At 35.4% G+C, this 23,032-nt stretch overlaps 1 long non-coding RNA gene across 1 annotated transcript in view; it reads left to right on the top strand.

Annotated features, from left to right (window-relative positions):
* Positions 1–23,032, top strand: part of LOC116549665 — a 38,568-nt gene that overhangs the window by 15,238 nt on the left and 298 nt on the right. The window contains exon 2 of the long non-coding RNA XR_004267989.1: positions 12,813–12,897. This is a non-coding gene — a long non-coding RNA (uncharacterized LOC116549665). The remainder of the gene's footprint in view (positions 1–12,812; positions 12,898–23,032) is intronic.

The raw sequence follows: 23,032 nt of genomic DNA on the forward strand, positions 1-23,032 counted from the left end.
ACCCACATTGGTGAAAGCATATCTTCTTTACTCATTTTACCTATTTAAATGCTAATCTCTTCCAGAAAGACTCTCACAGAAACATCCAGAGACAATGTTTTACCAGCTATCTGGGCATCCTTTAGCTTAGTCAAGTTGACACCTGAAATTAACTTTCACACAAGGACCCTGAAGTGGGACTGAGCATGATAGGCCCAAGGAATGGCATTACTGCCCAAGTGGCTGGAGTAGAAGGGACAGGAATGGAAAGGTCAGTGTGAGAGGGCTAGAGAGGTAAGTGATGCCTAATGTTTTATGGCCTTATATATTACAAACAGGAGTTTGATTTCATGAGAAGTGTGATGGACAAGAAGCTGTTGGAGGGTTTCAAGCATAAAATTAACATGATATAATTTGTGTTTTTAAAAATGTCATTCACATCTGGCTGCAGAAGAGATTGTAGGGATTAAAAGGAAAGACAGAGGAACCAACTAGGAATCTCTAGCTAAATTCAGATCTGAAAAAACAGGAAAACACTTGCAGAAGCCAAGTCCTTAAGAATGAATGAAATCTCTAATACAAGGAGTAAGTTAGGCTTTAGGTAGGAGAAGGGGTTGTCTATCAGATTTTTATTTAAGCAAGTTATCTCTATTCAGAGATCTGACATATAGCTTATTCTGTAAAGCATACTGTTTCTCACTGCTCATTCAGGTATCCATGATGATGTGTAGGTAGTCTGTGAGTAGCAGTAACATGTTAATTGGCAAACTTGCAAATACACTTTGAATCACCAACTGGTACCTTATTTGAAAAAGTAAAAACAAAGAAAATCCTCAGATCAACTTCTTAAATTCAATTTGTCCTGTCCAACTGACCCTTCCAAATATCTGTTTAATATTTAGTATACATTTCCCCATACTCAGTGCATATTTTTGTTTTACACTGTTCTCTGCTTGAATGAATTACTGAACTATAGGGGAAACTTACAAACAACTTATGGGAGCATTGCATGGAAGGTCCCAGGCTTAGAGTTACTAACCTCTGTGGGCATCAGCCATGCATCCCTGGAGACTAAGTGCCAGGGGAGCCCTTTGGCACTGGCAGCACTGATTTGAGAACATAGTATTTTCAAACTTTCAGTTTTTAATGAGCAGATTTTTTTTGGCCATAACAAATATTTATGTATTTTTACTTTTTAAAACTTTTTAACTAACAAAAATTGTATATATTTATGATGTAAAACATGATTTTCTGAAATACATACTTACATATATATCTTGTGGAATGGCTAATTCAAACAAATTAACACATGTATCACCTCACATGTTTCTTAATTTTTTGTGTGGTGAGAACACTTAAAATCTATACTCATGAAGTCCTTGCCCACGCCTATGTACTGAATGGTGTTGCCTAGGTTTTCTTCTAGGGTTTTTATTGTGTTAGATCTTATGTTTAAATATTTAATACATCTGGAGTTACTTTTTGTATAAGGTGTAGGGAAGGGATCCAGTTTCAGCTTTCTACATATGGCTAGTCAGTTTTCCCAACACCATTTGTTAAATAGGGAATCCTTTTCCCATTGCTTGTTTTTGTCAGGTTTGTCAAAGATCAGATGTTTGTAGATGTGTGACGTTACTTCTGAGGCCCCTGTTCCGTTCCATTGGTCTATATCTCTGTTTTGGTACCAGTACCATGTTGTTTTGATTACTGTAGCCTTGTAGTGTAGTTTGAAGTCAGGTTGTGTGATGCCTCCAGCTTTGTTTTTGTTTTTTTGTTTGTTTATTTTGTTTTTCTTAGGATTGTCTTGGCAATGTGGGCTCTTTTCTGATTCCATATGAAATTTAAGGTGTTTTTCTCGAATTCTGTGAACAAAGTCAACGGTAGCTTGGTGGGGATAGTGTTGCCAAAAGCAATGGCAAAAAGGTGAAAATACACAAATGGGATCTAATTGAACCCAAGAGCTACTGCACAGCAAAAGAAACTATCATTAGAGTGAACTGGCAAACAACAGAATGGGAAAAAATTTTGCAATCTACCCATCTGACAAAGGGCTAATGTCCAGAATCTACAAAGAACTTAAACAAATTTACAAGAAGAAAATAACCCCATCAAAAAGTGGGCAAAGGATATGAATGGACACTTTTCAAAACAAGACATTTATGCAGCCAACATACATATGAAAAAATGCTCCTCATCACTGGTTATTAGAGAAATGCAAATCAAAACCACATTGAGATACCATCTCATACCAGTTAGACTGGCGATCATTAAAAATTCTGGAGACAACAGATGCTGGAGAGGATGTGGAGAAATAGGAACACTTTTACATTGTTGGTGAGAGTGTAAATTAGTTCTACCATTGTAGAAGACATTGTGGTGATTCCTCAATGATCTAGAACTAGAAATACTATTTGGCCCAGCAATCCCATTACTGGGCATATACCCAAAGGATTATAAATCATACTATTATAAAGACACATACACTCGTATGTTTATAGCGGCACTGTTCACAATAGCAAAGACTTGGAAGCAACCCAAATACCCATCAATGAGAGACTGGATAAAAAAAACGTGACACATATACACCATGGAATAGTATGCAGCCTTAAAAAAGGATGAGTTCATGCCCTTTGCAGAGACATGGATGAAGCTAGAAACCATCATTCCGAGCAAACTGACACAAGAGCAGAATACCAAACACTGCATGTTCTCATTCATAAGTGGGTGTTGAGCAATGAGAACACGTGGACACAGTGAGGGGAACATCATACACTGGAGCCTGTCAGGGGTTGGGGGGCTGTGTACCTAGGAACTTAAAGTATAATTAAGAAAAATTGATAAAAATTCTGCTTTCTTAGCAATTTTCAGTTGTACAACATATTGTTACAACTGTAGTCACCATGATGTACAGTGGATCTCTTGAGCTTATTCTTCCTGTCTAACTAACATTTTGTGTCATTTGACTAGCATCTTTCCTATCCCTTCACTCCAGAGCCTCTGGTAACCACCATTCTACTATCTGCTTCTGTGAATTTGACTATTTTAGAGTCCATATATAAGTGAGATTGGGTGGTTTTTGTCTTTCTGCACCTGGCTTAGTTCACTTAACATAATGTCCTCCAGGTTTATCTATGTTGTCACAAATGATAGGATTTTGTATTTTTTAAGGTTGAATAGTATTGCACTGTGTCTATGTGCCACATTTTCTATATTCATTCATCCATCAATTGACACTTAGGTTGATTCCATATCTTGACTATTATAAGAAGTGCTGCAATGAACATAGGAGTGCAGATATTTCCTTAACAGACTGATTTTATTTCCTTTGATATATACCTTGTAGTAGGATTGCTGGACCATATGGTAGTGCTACATTTAATTTTTTTTTTTTTTTTTGACACAGAGTATTGCTCTGTCATCAGGCTGGAGTACAGTGGTGTGATCTCGGCTCAGTGCAACCTTTGTTTCCTAATTCAAGCAATTCCCCTGCCTCAGCCTCCTGAGTAGCTGGGACTACAGGTGTGCACCACCAAGCCCAGCTAATTTTTTGTGTTTTAGTAGAGACAGGGTTTTACTATGGTTAGGATAGTCTCGATTTCCTGACCTCATGATTTGCCTGCCTCACCATCCCAAAGTGCTGGGATTACCCATGTGCTGAGCCACCTTTCCTGGCCTATTTCTAATTTTTTGAGAATCTGCCATACTGTTTTTCATAATGGCTATACTAACTTACATTCCCACCAACTATGTGCAATGGCTCCCTTTTCTTCACATCTTCATCAACACTTGTTATCTTTTGTCTTTTTGATAATAGCCATTCTAACAGGTATGAGGTGATATCTCACTGTGGTTTTAATTTGCCTGATTTTTTTCATCACTTATCATTTTTTTCCATGGTTAGTGATATTGAGTGCTTTTCATATACCTGTTGGCCTTCAATGAGCATATTCTAAAAAAAATGAAAATTACTGGAGATTTTGTACATATACTGGCATTTCCTGCTTATAGTGGGCCTTGTCCTACAGGAATTAAATATGGGAGGAAAGCTACCAGAATAGAGTTACTAATAGTATAGTTTTTTCATAATTAAAGTAGGTTGGCATTGGATTTGATGCCAGATAATCTATGTTGAATTCTGATAATGTGAGTCCTCTAGAATAATAATTTTCAAAAATTTTATCAGCAAAGTTAATTTGCTTTATGTGTCTCTTTTAAGCTCCCTAACACATTTTCTCATTATTAAAAGAAAGGTGAATGAAAATGATACTTTATTTGCTTTTTATTTCACTCTTTGTGCTCTCTTCTGAGGCCAATGGAATTATTATCAATCAGTTTCAGGCTAATCTTTTAGTTGTTGTCATAGGGATTGATGGCAAGTGTAAATGGGAACATTTAGCAAATCCTAAATTCTCAACTAGTTCTTCTCTGTATAAATGATTGGAATTGCTTTGTGACTGTGACCATCTCAGCAGGCTCTTGGTACCAAATGTATCCACGTACAGAGTCTCTTCGTTGATTTTGTCCACTGTTGTCTAACAGAGCCACAGCTTCCCAGGGCTTCACTGCTCTCAGAACTGTCAGATAATCATTGAAAAGATGAAATCCATGCTTATAAAAGAGTCAAAATATCAACAGAAAATTAGGAAATGCAAATTTGTTACAGGAATAGAAAAGCCTCTTAAGATTTTAGAATCTCAAAATGACTTTCAGCATTTATCTGTAGCTATTTTTTTTCCTGAGGACAACTCTGAAGTCATGTGCACAGGGCTAGATATTCTGTCTTGGATACATCAATGTTTATTGTTATTATCTATATTGAGATGGTGCTGGTGGCTATATCAGTGGATCATGCCTGACCTATTGCCAAAAAACACCAATTGGAAAACTATTAACTTTGAGTTGTAACCTTTAGCCTGAATACCAATACCAAATGACACATAAGAGAACTTGCACATATTCCAAAGAGAATTATAGATGTGTCACTTAACAATGGGGGAATTATTCTGTGAAATGCATTATTAGGTTATTTTGTCGTTGTGCCAATAGCAAAGGGTGTGCTGACACAAACCTAGATGATATAACCTACTACACATCTAGGCTATCTGGTATAGTATCTTGTTCCTAGGCTAAAAACCTGTACAGCATGATAGTGTACTGAACACTGTAGGCAGTTGTGTAATACAATGATAATACAGTAAAAATATGGTCTTATAATCTTACGGGACCACAATTGTACTTGCAGTCCAAAACATCATTATGTGGTACATGGCTATATATGGTTGAGATTGCCTTTTTGACACAGTTGTGGGCAAACAGAATTAACATTTATTGAGAAACTATTGACATTATGCCTGAACTTCCTATGTGTTCTTTCATTTCATTCTCAATAATTTCTTTGTACATATTAATTATTTGTCTAATGCCAGGTGTTCCATTAGGCCCCTGAATGTATCAGTGAGCAACATGAACATATTGCCTGCATGCTCAGAATCCAACAAGACAACGTTGGTCTAATTAATACCACTAATTGGTTGATTATTGTTTTATAGCCATTGCACTAAACATTTCATTTGTCATTATTTTACAAATGAAGGGATGAAGATTTATAGAAATGAAGTAATTTGCACTAAGATTTGAACTTTGGTCTTTCTGTCCCTTCTGGGGACAATATGAATCCTAGTTCTGCTATGTAATTCTGATAAAGTTACTTCATTTTTCCATCTGAGTTTCCTGCTGCAAAGAATGAGAGTAATTAGATGCTACCCAGCATTACCCTTTTTGTGGATTTAGATCCTTCCCATCCTTTGAGTCTCAGTTTAGTCATTACTTCTCAGGGAAGGCTTCCCTGCTCGCCCTTCTGTGTTCCCCAATAATTTTTTGAGTGAATATGTTCGATAGAACCTCTGTGGCATTCCTTTCTCATTGTACTTACTCACTGCAAGCTAATTACATGTTCACTTTCTTCAAAACAAAGAATTGAGGATAGCAGACTGAGAGGTGAAGTGCTTCATCAAATTTTGTCGTAGATGAATAATAAACTCAATACACCCCCTTGCTACATCCCCACACTGTGCCACATCTACTTGAGTCTACCATATTTGTGAGGATAAAGAAGTGGTTCTGTTTTATGCTGGTAGTAAGGGAAATGGCCTTTAAATGAAAGCTTAGTGAAGAAATGTCATTAGCATGAAGCCAGAGCAGTGGCTGAGAGGAAAGGCAGGCAAGGTTGCCAGTGGCGGGCAGCAGTTGACAGGGAGGGGCAAGGAGCTCGCCACTCCTGCCCAGTGCTTCACACCTACTGGCACATTCATTCAACACCTCACTCCGCAGACTGATATATTTTTGATGAGGGAAAAGTTAGGGAAATCCTGGAGAGTCAAAACAGACAGAAGACACAGTTCTTCTATCCTGAATCAATGGGCCCATTTGGGCCATAGCTTTGCCTTCCTGCAACCAGGGTCCAATCTGGTGCAAATCAATATTTGTTGATGCATAATTTCATAGAGCAAGCTTGTGTTTTCTATAGCAAGGTTGTCTTTTAATAAGATGACTAAGCACGACTTTATAAGGCAAACAAATGAAATAAAACCTTCCAGACTAGTACTGGAAATGTTTCTTTTCTTTTTTTTTTTTTTTTAAAAAAAAAAAACTCCAATACAGACCTTTCAGTGAAATGGCCTGACAGTTTTATGTGTTCCTTCCTGTTTAGCATGGCAGTGAGAGATGGAATTTGGGCTTGTTCTGTCTGAATTCAGGCCCACCATGACCTGTTGAAGTCACTTTCTTAAAAGACAGACTTAAATAATAACCTTTCAAAAGTCATTCTACACTAGGGTTTTATAGCATTTTTCCCTTCACCTGTGACTTTTAAAAAATAAAAATAAAAATAAAAAACAAATAAATTATAACTGCTATGCTTTTCAGAACATGGATTATCTTAGAAAGATGTTTAAGCATGTGTTAGAATCTATCTGAACGGGGCACTATTGGGGGAAAAAGCATAGCACCTCCAAGGGAATTAGGATCACTTCAGATAAAGTCCTTTCTATTACTTGGCTAAGGAAAAAGTAAAATAAGAAAGTTTTAGAGTAGACACCATAAGCCCTATATGTGAGAGAGATCTAGAGTAGACACAATAAGCCCTATATGTGAGAGAGATCAGTCAATAGATTAATAGTTACTAGAAAGGATAGCTTTTTGTTCAAATTTTTAATAGACTTTTTTTTTTTAAAAAAAAACAAAACAGTTTTAGGTTCACAGCAAACTTGAACAGAAAGTACAGAGAGTTCCCATGTACACCCTGTCTTACCACATGCACAGCCTCTCTCATGATCAAAATCTAAAAGACATTGGTACATTTGTTGCAATCAATGAACCTACACATTGTCACTCAAAGTCTGTAGTTTACACTAGTGTTCACTTTTGGTATTGTACATTCTATGGGTTTGGATAAATGAATGACATGTATCTGCCATTATAGTATCATACAGAACAGTTTCACTGCCCTAAAAGTCTTGTGTCCTCTGCTATTTATCCCTCCCTTCCCATTAACTAATTTCATACTTTTTACTAATTTCTTTTACTGTATCAATAATTTTGCCTTTTCTAGAATGCCATATATTTGGAATCAAACAGTATGTAGCTTTTAAAGATTAGCCTCTTTCGCTTAGTAATATACATTTATGTTTCTCTTTCATGCCTTTGGGTGGTTTTATGGGCGATTTCTTTCTATGGTTAAATAATATTCTATTATAAGGATGAATCACAGTTTGTTTATCCAATTGTCTATTAAAGGACATCTTGGCTGATTCTAATTTTGGCAATTATGAATAAAATAGCTTCTTTCACTTGGTAATAATGCATTTATGGTTCCTTCGTGTTATTTTATGGCTTTATAAGCTCATTTCCTTTTAGCCCTGAATAATATATCATTGTCTGGATATACCACAGTTTACTTATCCATTCACATACTAAAGGCCATCTTGGTTGCTTCCAAGTTTTGGTAATTATGAATAAAGCTCCTGTAAATATCTGTGTGCAGGTTTTTCATGGATGTAAGTATTTAACTCATTTGGGTAAATACCAAAGAGTGTGATTACTGGGTTGTATTGTAAGAGTCTATTTAGTTTTGCAAGAAATTGACAAAATGTTTTCCAAAGTCGACATACCATGTGCATTCCCACAAGCAAGTAATTCCTGTTGCTCCACATCCTTGTTGCATTTGGTGTTGTCAGTGTTTTAGATTTTGGTCATTCTAACAGATGTGTTGCTGTATCTAATTGTTGTTTTTTCCATCCAATTTGAGACTTACCCCTCAATTTGGGAGAGGCACATGGGCCCTAAGCACTAAACACAGTAAGATAAGAGAAGGAGGAACAGACTGCAATGTTGGAGGACAAGAAGTGGGTAATTTCTTTCTAGAAGATGTTCCTGGATTTGATGAGTTTCCCCTAAAATGCAGTTTAGAACACCAAGGGACTAAAAGATAGATCAATTCCAATTTATAGGCCAAGAAAGAGAAACTATGAATAATTTATAAATATACTCATTCCCTCAGCTAAATAAGGTTACGCACAACTTTATTAGTTTGTAAACTCTGTGGGTGTTTGTTTAGAACCAGCATAGCAAAGTATGCCTCAGCTCTCCCCAAATTTATAGATGGATAACCGTGGTCTTTTGCTCACCAAGCGTTCAAGCTATGCCTTGCCTCACATTTTGAAAGTGGATTGTTTTTACAGGTGTCTCAGCTGAGCCCTTACTACACCATTTTAGTCATCAAGTATAAACAGATTAAGAAACCAAGGTCAGGGCCAATCTATAACATGAAATGATCTGCTCCTCTCTGTCCCTACTAATTATTCTGAAGGGCAGAGTCCCTAGGTTGTCCTTTTACTGTGAGTGTGACAATGGCCCTTGAACAAAGTAAAAGTTACAGTGTAAAGAAAGAGAAATGCTGCTAGCCCTCTGTAGAAAGGCTGCCCTCTGTGAACCAGATAACAGTCTATTATTTTGTTTGGTCAAGTGCAAATTAGGCTCAGCTTTGACAGAAAGTTCATTTTTCCTTATACTAGAGTATATTTTGAGATATTGCAATCTTTGTTGCCACTATGACCATTTATGTTTATATAGATAGTCCTCATATTACACAGTACCTTGGTATAGGAAGTCATACCTAATGAAACTTTGTCCTTATTTTACATGGTTGCATGTATCTGAGATTTGGTCTAAGAACTTCATATTTTATGAAAAAATTATTGCCATCAGATGTAAACTCCCTCTTCTTTTCATCTCTAAACCAACCCATCTTTGCATCCCTCTCCCATGGAGAAAGTATCTCTCTCCTCCCATGAGTCACAGTATTACCTTCATCCCATCCTAGGAAAAGAAAGAGTTAATATTTCAAGATATAATCTGTTTAACATAGTAATTCATCACTTTTTAAATCCCCCATGCCTGTTCCATAGTAGGGCTTTACTCTCTTGGTTTTAAAACACCACTGTCTCCTGCTTTCCTTCCTTCTTCTGTTCATCTTTTGTTTTGTTTTGTTTTGTTCTCTTTGCTGGAGCCTTCTCTGACTTCTTCTTTAGGTAACTCAGTATTTAATCTCAGGCTGTCATCTTCTCCATCATTAACCTTTGTCCCTAAGTGATCTCATTAGCTGCCATGGTTGTGAGCTCTGTCCTGCTAATGGCTCCCACATTTCCATTGGAGCCCACATCTTTCTGTTGAGCTTTTCACTCTCATGTCCAAATGTCTGCTTGACATCTTCTTTGGATGTGACTCAGGTTCTCCAGTTTAACAGATCCAAAATGAAACTCTGGATTTTTCCCCTTCCATGTCCAGCTTCTCCAATCCCTATTCTTCTCCTTTTATATAAGATGTACAGGGTTACTCAAGCTAAAAATTTGGGAGCCTTCCTTTCTGATAAATTAGATATCACATACATTGGCAAGCCTTATTGATACTACCTTGAAAATAATATTTGAACTTTTTCTCCTTACCTCATGTCATAGACCACCCTCTTAGTCCAGGCCTGTGCCTTCTCTTGTCTCAGTGGACACAGCCTCCATCTGGGTTTTCTACTTCCACTCTTGCTTCTCACCCCATCCCCTGCAGGGTTGCCCCTATTCATTCTTCAAATAGTAGCAATAGAGATCTTTTCAATGATACTGTGATGATGCACTTCCCTTGCTTAGGATCCTCCAGTGGCTCCCCTTATACTTAACATAAAATTCCACCTTTCTCCCATGGTCTAGCATGCTCTTCATAATTGTGGTTAGTTCCCAAGTCTCACCTTTTTCTACTCCTCCTTTTATTCAGTTTGCTCAAATATCACTGATTTCATATGGAAGGAAGAAAGGAAGGGAGAGAAGGATGGAGGAATCTTATAATAAGGAGCCAAGGCCCAAAGTGACAATAGCAGAGACAAAATTCACCCTCAGCCCTGTTTCATTTTCCAGAGCGCTACTCTATGTAGTAAAATAATGAGAAAGTACAAATAAAACAAGCAAACAACAGCAACCTCTAATATCCTCAAGAGCCTATTGAAAAAATGAATGTGATTTGACAAAGAAGAATAACTTTAGTTAATTCTGAATTCAGATAGACCTATCGTTTACTTACTGCGGAACTGTTAGCCTACCGTGAACCTCAGTCTCATCACCTGTAAAACTGATGTAATAAGACCATCTCCCGCCACAGTTGTAATAATTCAATGACAATGCATTTGCATGCTTAGCGTGTTATGGCACAAATGTCTGCTAGAACCCTTCTGTCTTTCCCCTTCTATTTTCAGAAGCATTTTACATGTGTTTAGAGTGTGGGCCAGCCTTCATAAAACTGTGGCTTTCCTTGTGTTGCAATGCTAACAGCGACAAGAATTCCATGACTGTTCTCACAGCTACTAATACCTTTCAGTGAGCAACTGCTCTGTGCCAGGCACTGTAAGGGGCACTTTGTTATATATCACTTGCTTTAGGCTCCCAAAACCTTAATCTGTTTCTTGGAAACTTTGAGAAAGTGATTCTTCAAGAAAATGTTATCATAGTCAAGCATATTTCGTAAATACTGAAAATTCTATGCTCTTCCTGGAAAGTTATACTATCTAATTAAAAAATAAAAGATCTTTAGAAGTCTTATATTAAACAGTATTTTATTGACCTACATATCACTATGAAAATCATCTCCATGATTAGCTTATTTATTTATTTATTTCATGTTTGTGCTTAGCATCTGCTTATATTCTGCAGCCCTAATGTTCTTTGGGACACATATTTTGACTCTATGTACTGAATGCTACTTAAGATCAAGTAAAAGTTTGGTAAAAGTTTTGCATTCTGGACATTATCTTCTTTACTGCTTTCCCTGTTGGATACTATTCATTGTTACGTCCTTGATTCATTTATCCTGTGATAGGTTGGATTTCCTCCCTCATCACAGATCATTCTGCTGCTCATTATAAAAGCCACAATTTCTACTATATAGATCTATATCTACACACACACACACACACACACACACACACACAAACAGAGAGAGAGAGAGAGAGAGAGAAAGTTAATCTGTATAGAATTTAGAGTTAATACTTTGGTTTTAGTCTAAACTATCATGTTGGATTAGTGAGATTTAATTTTTGTTAGAATTTTAAGCTATTGAATGAGGTGTAAAAATAACAATAATCATGTTTTATTCAAAGTGTACTTTTTCTTATGATATAATTTAAAATTTTTTTTCAAAATGGGTATAGTTTTGTCTAATCGTTCCTTAATGCAGGAATTGCTGGTATTAAAATTAAAGGGAATAATAAAATAGCATTTTAAAGAGTTCGTTAGAACAGGGATATTATTCTATTTTTGTTTGAATAAAGCAAAGTCATGACAGTGTCTGGCACAGAGTAGGTATTCAATAAATACTTAATAAATGAATGAACTTCTATGCCATAACAAGAAAATTGTAAGTTATAAAACCATAGCTGACACATATATCTCTTGCCTAATCTCCTTAATAAGTAGTCTAATGCTCTAGTTTCTTCTCTGTGTTAGAACTGGGCATTGAGAGTGTCTGAAGTTCGTCATCTAAATTATTATGCTTTTTTATTTTTATTATTTAAATGTCAACTTTTTTTCTGAAAATTTTTGGAATAATGGCTGTCATTAGGCAGATTTTAATTACTCTTATGTTTGTACTAACTGGTAAAGAAAAAGTTATTCACTGACATTTGTTACATCATAAGGCTGACTTTATTCATGATCATTGCAATAGGTACAGGTACTTTGGTAGTGGAATTTTGCAGTTGGGGAGACTAACCAAGCTCAACTCTGAATACAGCATGAGCAAGCGGGAATTTATAGCCAAAGAGCAGGGTGAGAGTCAGTGGATGGAAAATTACTAAGAGAAAATATCAGGGATGAGAGAGATTCTGGCTAGACCAACCTAACAAGATTCTCGCTGAAGACAGGCCAGGGTGATCAGTCAGGTAGAGGGCAGGTAGAGGATGAGGAACCAAATATTGAGGGTGAAGCTTGTTGTTAAATTGACTTAGCAAGTCTCTTTGCTAAAACTAGATTTAACAAGGAAATGCACAGATGAGCCTAGGAGAAGATTCAGAAGGCTGATAAATCTTCATCAAGCAGAGTCTGTGAAAACCTCAAGATATTTTAAAACAGACCTTTTTGTTTGTTTGTTTGTTTCTTGTCATTAAGCCAAAACTCTTTCCTATTTCTTTTATGTTTTCTTCTTAAGGTATTTTATCAAATTCTTTGTTTCTTAGGATTTCTTTATCCAGTCTCATAATTATATAGAACACTAAGATTTGTTTTGTCTATACTTTCCAGGAGCTACCAAACGAATGGCTGAATCAAGAAATTACTAGACAACGTAATACTCAAAGAAGACAATCCAATTCCTTAGGAAAATCATGTGAGTTAAGTTACTTTTATAATTGTACAAAATAATAGGTATTTGAGAGTTATAGAAAGTCTAGATAAAGATGTTATTCAGCCACACTACGGTGATCTTGCTTTCTCCCCAAGTTATACCTTTCCGATGCTGAATTTAGTTCAAGAACTGCATGTGGGAATCAGTGTTGTAAAGAAAATAATATAACTGTTATTGCAAAAATTCTTCCAAGATGGTGGTGTAAGTGCAGATATAACAGGGAAAGATATGACAGTATTTTGATAGAAAATCTAAATAACAATTGCTTGCCCTCTTCAGAAGCAATAAGGGTGAAGGAAAATGTGTAGAGATTTGCAACATTTGCCTTTGCCAGTGGAGCCACTGACTTCTCACAAGAATTTATGTCTTCAGCTAAATACATTGGAAACTTCATCTAATGTGTACACATGGTGGGAAGTAGGGGATACCTGTGTGTTTACCTATGTGTCGTCTCCTCTCACCAATTTGTGCCTCATGAAACACCTCAAAATGCAACATGATCATTGTTTAAGAAGCACATTTTGTAGGGTAATTTGTTACTACATTTACAAGTAATATTAACAAAGTTGTTGCAAGTCCTTATAAGAGATCTGTATGAAGTTAAAAATTCAACAATTTTGATGAAGCCGAATACTCACAGAGTCCTAGGGATGCTTAAATCATTCCTTGACAAGCATAAGCTTATTCACCCTAGGAAGTGAGTTGAAACTTGACCATCTCTGGCTGCAGTTCCATTCATTGCTGAGAGGTTGCATGTGTTAAAATCTTCTTTATGTTGAGTTGCCATCTATATCTCTATCTCTGTAACTCCCATCATCCTCTGCCCTTTAGGGACACAAAGAACAAATTTAGTTTCCATTCTCTCTGACAGCTGGCCATTTAATTATTCATTCATTTATTCAACAGGCCTTTATTGAGTAACAACCATATGTAGGCACTGAGGACTCAAAGGTCAAAAATACCAAACCATGTTCTTAGGAATGTCACGGTCTATCATGTCATCCCCTTGTAATAGCTCTTTCACAGGGCAAAAACTCCTTGTTCTTTTTGTCACTTCTCATGTGTCATAGTACCAGACTTCCTTACTATTCTTCTCTTTGAATGAGTTGAAATTTATTAAAGTTCTCAAATAATGGAGTCCTGGCTGAACACAACTCTATAGGTATTTCTTGACCAGAGCAGAAAACACAAACTCTTACAACTCACATTCTGAATGCTCTGATGCTATTAAGTAACCAAAATCGCTTGTCAGTCACCTCACACATGATAGTGGTGACTTTGTTTTCAATTTATTGAATTAAATCTGAAATCATTACCCTGCCTTTAAGCCCCTGCCTAATCGTAATTTATCCACTAGTATCCCCCATATGAATGAATTCATTGTGTATTTTCTTTATTACACATCTTTGTCATGTTCTTCTCTCTTAGTACAACCCCGAATGTCCCATGGTGGCCTCTTTCAAAAGTAAATGTTTTAAAAGGATTATCTTTGATGACGTTTTGTTCAGGAAACATCTTCAATCTCTCCCTGCCATGTGGTAGGTGTGGAAGAACACCTGTCAAATTAGTTGAAAGTGTACTATGAGGCCAGATGTGGTGGCTCACACCTACAATCTCAGCACTCTGGGAGGCCAAGGCAGGTAGATCACAAGGTCAGGGGTTCGAGATCAGCTTGACCAATATGGTAAAACTCTATTTCTACTAAAAAAATATAAAAATTAGCTGGGTGTGGTGGCAGACATCTGTAGTCTCAGCTACTTAGGAGGCTGAGGCAGGAGAATTGCTGGAACCCAGGAAGCGGAGGTTGCAGTGTGGTGAGATTACGCCACTACACTCCAGCCTGGGCAACAAAGTGAGACTTCATCTCAAAAAAAAAAAAAAAGAGAAAGAAAAAGTAAAGAAAAAGGAATGTGTACTATGAATCAGATATGGCTAGATATTGATAGCATATATTGTATTAGGATATAAATCAGAGTTTATACAATCAGTTAATCCTCATGGTAACTGTGTGAAAAGACATAAATTTTATTAATACAGACAATAAAATTAAGGCCTTTATTGCTTTCTCCTCTGTAACTGCTACTGCTGACACTGATTAGTTTTGTAGGAATAACTATGCTGTACCATACATGTTGCTAGGGAGAAGTTTGTTACCTTAACACCTGATCCAAGAGCTCCTTTTATGGAGGCATCTGTCTCTGTTTAGGAAAATATCCTAACAGATTACTTTTGGGGAAGATGATGAGGTTATTAAGGCATGCTCTAGAAGAAGCAGTGAAATAAAGAAAGAATTACTCAAAAAGGTTAAGGAGAATTGAGCTTCAGTGGTAATCAGGAGAAAGAGGAGAGGGAAGGACAGAATGTGATGGGAAAACTAAAAATACAAAAATTAGCCAGGTGTGGTGGCACGTGCCTGTAATCTCAGCTACTTGGGAGGCTGAGACAGGAGAATTGCTTGAACCTGGGAGGCAGAGGTTGCAATGAGCTGAGACTGCACCATTGCACTCCAGCCTGTGTACCAGAGCGAGACTCCATCTCCAAAACAAAAACAAAAACAAGAATAAATGTGATGGGAAAGTGGGAAACTGGAGCAAAATCGCCAGAGCAAAGTAGCTGGAGGACTTATGAGCCCAGGGATCTCTTCAATTCCATGGTCAAGTTCTGTGCAGTGTGATTTTATGATATAATGGCCCTTTCCCCATTGCCACAGACCTTCAGTAATGTTGGTCATATGCTAATGCCTTTTGTGAGCGATGTTTCAGTTGAACTCAAGGACAAGACACTCTATTCAAAATCTAGACAGAGCAGGGCAGAAGGATGGCGGTGAGATAGTTTAGCAAGAACAAGATATCAGAAGAGAAATCCTCAGAATAGGAGTCCCCTCAAATTAATCCTGCTTTATAGGAACTCTGAAAGGACAGAGTGACCCCAGCAAACATATGGGTTACATTTACATTTCTGCCTGCCAACTAGACATGAGGCAACTTGAGTGTAAAGACTGTGTATTCAATTTTGGAGTCCCTTGTGTGTAGCCCTCAGATTTCTTCATTGCCTGGTTTGGTTTATTTTCCATTTCCAATTTCATTCTCAGTAACTTTTGAGTTGTTATTCAAATGTTTATCATTTCCAGGGAAATTTCTCATTTGCTACATGTATAAGGCCACTTTTCTGACATATTGTTTACACAAATACAGTATGCTTTTCATTAGTAAATGTGAAAAACACTCAAATATGCCATTTCCAATCAATTCTGATTTTCTAGGTATTTTATGTCATTTAGTTTAATATCAGTATTATTTCCCCTATTTCAGCCTTAGAATTTAGACACATTTTATATGGAGGCTAACCTGAAATTTCTTACCATTTAGACCTTCTTAGAAGTAATACTAACTTGCGAAAAATAGTTAGTAGTAGAAATCTACTGCATAAGTCAAGCATTTATGAATGTACATTGTAAATTCACAGCACATAATTTTATGCTCTGTGATCTATGTCATTGTCAATCTGAACTTATGAAGATTAATTTTGAGAATTAGTTTACTATTTACATTTCATAGCAGGTAGAATGGCTGTTCTCCTGCTGACAATGTAAAAATGATTTATTTCTGTATTTTTTATGGCCAGAGGTTTTAACTTAAATGCTCGAATGGAAAACTAAAATGTAGTGAAGGCACTGAATTGACAAAAATCAGTTTATGGTAAGATAAATATATCAAAATTTGCCATTCATGAATTTATACTTAGACTTACAGAAATAATTTTAAAATTATATCTGCACAAATTATTATTATAATTATTTTCAGAATACTGAGTGGCGAGCAGGTGGTCAGAATAGTGGGGCTAGGATAAGGGACACATAGCTTATGGCTGTGACCCTGTCACTAAGCAGCTGAGTGAACATGAACACCTTTCTATGTTACAGTTTGCTTGCTTTTAACATGAGAGGGGATTTTTGTGGTGTCGTTCAATGCTAATAATGTTTATAATTCTCATTCATAATTCTTCATGGGAATCAAAGTTATTTCCCAAATGTAAAAGCAAAAGCTCATAACAGCAAGGATTTCACTTAAAGGAAATACTTCTGAGCATGTTGATAAAATATTAAAAAGCTAAGCCAAGATGTTCTGCTCATTATAAAAGTGGACTTCACTAGTTCCAATGGTATATTATTTTTAGTGAATAAAATATATCTCATATGCTGGACTTTTCATGCCTGGACACCGTATCTTCTGGAAGGGCATTTATTTATTTTTTATTGTGGTTATTTTCATTTTACACTAACACACAAGATTGTAACTCCAAGGAGAATTGCAGAGAGAAGGAGAGAAAGCTCCTGATCCGCAGAGGGCATCGTTAAGTAGGACAAGCCAAGACATAATTTTTTGGCTTGTGCTTTGGTACTTGACCACTCCTTTCTCTGTGTGGGGAAGTTCTTTTTGGCACTTATACTTTTTTTTTTTTTATTCCCAAGTCTCTTTTCTCCTCTTTAGGGTTTAAAAGAAAATTATTCAATTTCACCTTGTCTGGCCAACTCACAGAGAGCATTTTCCTTGAATAATTGCCTGTGCAGTCACTTCATTGTGGTGTAGTTGCTTTGGAAAAATCTCTTTAGTGGCTTCCAGTGGGAAAAAGCCCATTCCTCAAAGACAAAGGACTAAAACAGCCAGTGAGAAAATCTCCCAGATGATTTGTAGTTTCCAAAGGAACAAATAGATACATTCTGTAGTTTAAGAAAGGAAATGGGAAGTTAATGGGTTAGGAATGAGGATTCTTTTCTCGACATAATCTGTGATTTAAATAAAAATATTAATGTGTAAAAAACAAAAAGATAGATCATAACGATGCATCTTGGCTCTCATATTTTTTTACTTCCTTTTCTTTCTTTTCTATCTGATAGGGTTTGGCTATGTCCCCACCCAAATCTCATCTTGAATTGTAGCTCCCATAATTCCCACATGTCCTGGGAGGGTGGACTGAATTGAATCATGGGGGTGGGTCTTTCCCGTGCTGTTCTAATGATAGTGAATAAGTCTCATGAGATGTGATGGTTTTATAAAGTGGAGTTCCCCTGAACACGCTCTCTTGCCTGCTACCATGTAAGATATTACTTTACTCCTCCTTTGCCCTCAGCCATGATTTTGAGGTCTCCCCAGCCATGTGGAACTGAGTCCATTAAACCTCCTTTCCTTTATAAATTACCGAGTCTCAGGTATGTCTTTATTAACAGCATGAGAACAGACCAATAAACTATTAAAAACCTAGTGGTGTTAAATATAATTCTATTAAATTTATATATTTGTATAGGACATAAGCCTTGGTGTTAATATATGGAATGTTGGTAGGACATTATATAGGATATTATATAGGATTACTAGACAAGGTTGCCGTTTATATATTAGGATTTAAGCATGGAGAGAAGTAATAAAAATTAGGCCTTTATTTTACTTGTTCACTATTTGACAGCCAACTTCCAGGACAGCATAAAGATTTAATTTTTATACCCTAAGCTCCATTCTGATTAGTCTGCTTCATTGATTTTATGTATCCAAGAGGTGAGAAGCAATGCCAAAGATTTGATCACTAATGACTGGCAACATGGCTGACTTGAGGCACAAAAGTATTTTTATATAGTAGCATGTTTTGATGTGCATTACCCAATCAGTTGCTTCAGACCTTTACTCCTGTTTTTGTGTACACTTAGTCACTGATTTTAAAATGTGATATTGTTTCTATGTTTTAGAATCATGACTATAAAGTCTTTCTAAGGACTTCAGGAAAATTTTCAATATTCAGACAATTCAGATTAGCACTTGAGCATTTATTTTATTGCACAGGGTTGATTATCAAGGGTCCTTAGAGCATGTGAGTTTTGTGCTGGAAGGCAGCATCATTTTTTGCCCACGTTGGTGGGGCTGATATTTGAGTCAGTTTTTAGGCTGCTTTATTTCTTTAGATCCTGATTATTGGAACATTTTAAAAGCACTGTCTAGAAGTAGTCTGGGATCAAACAAAAAGTTGATTTTTAAGTCTCAGTAGAACTACTGTGCTCATCTTATTTAAGTCAATTTAATTCAAGAACTATCAGTTGTCATATAATGCATAGGATTTGCAGGATATGAAAAAGAAAAAGATATGTAAAATAAAATAATTGTGTATTAGTCAGGACTCCTTTTATTGCAAAGCTCAGAAACATAATTTGACTAGTTTATACCAAAAGATTTCTCAGCAATTAAAGGAAAGGTAAAGTTAATTAATCATGGGAAGGACAGACACTCAACTGGATCATCTAAGTAGAAGCAATAAATTGCTGGGACATTTCATCATTACTTCTTATCTCTGCTTCACTTTGTACCTTAGTCTTATTATTCTTTCAAAAGATTGTTTTAATTCACATGAGGCAAAAATGAGCACCAATAGCTCCAAAACATCACAATTTATTGCTCTTATCACTAGAGTATAGTGATTCACTTTCATATTTCCTGGTCAAAAATAACCCACAGAACTCCCCGTGTGGATTATGTATACTCTAGGTGTATACAGGGTTGTATATGAAGGTGGTAGTTGATACTGAATCTGCAACTGACCTTAGGTCATTTGCCCCTTTATAAGTTTGTATTTTAATAGCCACAGAAGGGCAGGTAACGCAGACCTGGTCCCGTGTGAAATGTGGGCTGTGGAACTGACACACATGCTCAGTGAAAGGATCAGGGCAGGAAGAAAAAAATGCCTGTTTGAAAAGAGAGACAAAGAATGAACTGAATTTAAGCCTCAGTGTTGGTGATTGAGTTTGTACTTCTGGCATAGTTTAGAAAACTCAGACTTAAAAACTAACCTAAAGTTATCCCCTGGGTTTCTAGCATTCTGAATATCTTGACATAAGCAAAAAAAAAAAAAAAAAATTTTTTTCTTGCTGAATACACAAACCGGGTATTGCAGGATTCCTACAGATAGAGCCTAGCTAAACATGAGCCCATCATCCAAAATTACAAATAGTCTGAGCAAACAAATTATACAAATCAGAGTCAGGAGAATAAAAGGAAAAGAAAAACAAAGAGCAGAAGTTCACCTTATAGATCCTCAGATGTTGAGGATAGGGTATAGAATATAAAATAAATTTGTTTTAAAATTCTTAAACAGAAAAGGAATTAAAAATATTAATAAGGGATAATATTTATAAAAATAGGTAGGCAGATCTGAAAAAAATTCCAGACAGAACTTCTAGAAACATGTATCTTTGATATTAAAAGCTAAATGGGTGGGTTGACAGAATATTAGACGCAGGTGAAGAGATAATTGGAAAACTGGAAAATATAGCCAAAGAAATTACCCAGATTTCAACACAGAGAGACCAAGAGATGAAAAATAAATAAGGAAGATAAAAGACATGGAGAATAATCTAAGAAACCATATCATCAGTCTAACTGTTATTTTAGAAAGAGAGAAGAGTGAGCATGGGGAAACCCAGTTTTTCAGAATTGATGGAAGACACGTCCTCAGATTCAGGAAACTGAAAACATTGCATGGAAACTGATGAACAATGAAGACAAAGAAAAGACCTTAAAAGAAAGGACAGTTGAATTAGTTTTAAAGAAAAGATAATTAGTATCACATCAAACTTCTTATCAGTAACAATACAGACTGAAGACATTGAAATAATATTGCAAAGTTTTAGAATATTTTATAATAAAAATGTTGAGAGAAAATAAATGTCAAACCTTATTTACATGTAAAGCTCAACTACAACTCAAGAGGATTGTCTTTATGAAAGAAGAAAGTAAGTTATCCCAAAGGAAGGTCTGAGACTCAAGCAAGGATGATTGAACAAATGGACAAATACATAGAAATGTATAAATTTAAATTAATAAATTATTAATAAAGGATCATATAAGATTCAAGAACAGGTAGAAGCAATAAATTGCCAGGACACTTTGTCATTTATGTGGCAATAAATTGCCAGAACACTGTGTCATTTATGTCTGTGTATACACACATATGACTACCCATAAATACATAAAATAATGAAATATCTCCTAAGAGTAATAAAATAAATAGTTAAAAGGCTGGATGGGAATGAGATAAATTGGGAGGGTGTTAATACAAATTTAGACTTTCAAAAGCCCTATATTATTTAAGAAGAGGTTAGAAATACAGTATACATCACACTTTGATTTGTATTTATCTTAAGTAGTAAGATTAACTACTAAAGGAATAGAAATAGAGTGCATATCTTTCAATTCATTAGAGAAAACTTCATAGGAAGGGAGAAAAGAAGAAAGAAAAAAGTATAAATAAAATAAGCAACATAAAATACGCTTCTGTAATTCTAAAAATAAATTTAATCTAAGAACACCAACAATATCAATAAATGTAAATAAATAAAATTTAGCAATTAAATGCAGAGATTTTCAGATTAGACAAAAATAGATTTCTGCTATTTATTACTTATAAGTGTTACAAATAAAATATAGGATATAGAAATACGGGCTATAAAAAGTTGAATACTAACCAAAAGTTTGATACAGCTGGTGTAATATTAAACAAAATAGTCACTAAAGCAAAAGCATTCTTATAGTTTTAATTTACCAGAAAGATGTAACAACCAAACTTGTATGTATCTAATAATATTGATTTCACCTAAAGCAAAAAGTAACAGACCTAGAGAAAGATATTGACAAACTCAGTATCATAGTGGGAGATTTTAATATGTCTCCTACCTAAGGTATATAAGAAAGACCAAAAATTAAAAACAATGGAGAATATTTGAATAATAATAAGCTTCCTTAAAGACTGTTTATAGAACTCTGCACCCATCAAGAATATAATTTCTTCTTATGTATATATAACAGTTATAAAAATTGACTACATGTTAGGCTATAAATATCTTAATATCAAAGAATAAATATGAACATATCAGTATTATAGCCTTGACATCATATAGTCTTATATGTTTGAAACAAAAAGTCTAAGTACTTAAAAATTAAAGGAAAGTCTGTAATAAAAACTAGAGAATACTAAGAAGTAAATGATAATGAAATTATTACTTATCAAAACTTGTGGGATATAGTTGAAGTTAGAGGAAAATTCATAGCTTTAAATACTTACATTACAAAATGATAACATCGAAATATTGAAATGCTAAGGGTATATCTCAGAATTTGAAAAAATAAAATGAAAACAAACCACCAAAAAAGTAGAAAGAAGAAAATAAGCAAGAATTTATGAACTAGAAGAAAGGATAGGCAAAAAAGAATCAACAAAGCAAAACATAATTTGTTTAAAAATGTAATAATACCAATTAAACATGACCTTGGCCAGTTTGTTTAGCACAAAAGCATTAAGCGATATTTGGAATGAAAAATAGGAAACAGATAAATATATTGGCTATATTATAAAATATACAACTTATAATGTTGAAAATTTGAAAACTTAGATAAAATAGATACTTTTCTAGAATGATAAAATGTGTCATTTCCCAGTGCCTCTGGCAGCCCTCCCCAAGGATCTCTGTTAGGCAAGGCAGAAATCACCACTAAAGAACTTACTCATGTAACTGAATACCACCTGTTCCCCGATAACTTATGGAAATAATTTTTTTGAAAAAGGGAGCCATGCAGCTAAAGACAGAAAGAGAAAGGGAGAGAAACAGAGAGAGTGGGTAGGGGAGAGGGGATCTCTTTGATAAAAACAAAACCAAGCCAATATTGAAATCTTGCAACTGTTCATTGATTTCCTAATGCTAATGTAGAGTGTATATGTATGTGATATTTTAAGAATATGGTAAAATCTAGCTATAAAGAAACATATTTGTAGATACACTGGGGAAATGACAAGCCTAATCACCATGGCTTTAATATAATTTTCTATGACTGTACATGTTATACAGATATTTATTCTGGCAACAACATAATAAAAGGATTCAAATAAAGAAAGATAAAATGTGTCAAAATTGACTCCAGAAGAAATATAAAATCAAAATAATCTTATAATCTTTAAATAAAAGGAAATCAATAGTTGACAGTATTGTGGGATTGTCCAGAACTATGTTCTTTTCCACAGAGAACCTAGTGAAAGGTGGAGGTGGTGCCATATGTGGTTTCTTAGCTCTACTTTATTTGGG

The sequence above is a fragment of the Sapajus apella genome, unplaced genomic scaffold (genome assembly GCF_009761245.1).
Source record: "Sapajus apella isolate SASKATOON/1434 unplaced genomic scaffold, GSC_monkey_1.0 scaffold6, whole genome shotgun sequence".
Taxonomy (NCBI): domain Eukaryota; kingdom Metazoa; phylum Chordata; class Mammalia; order Primates; family Cebidae; genus Sapajus; species Sapajus apella.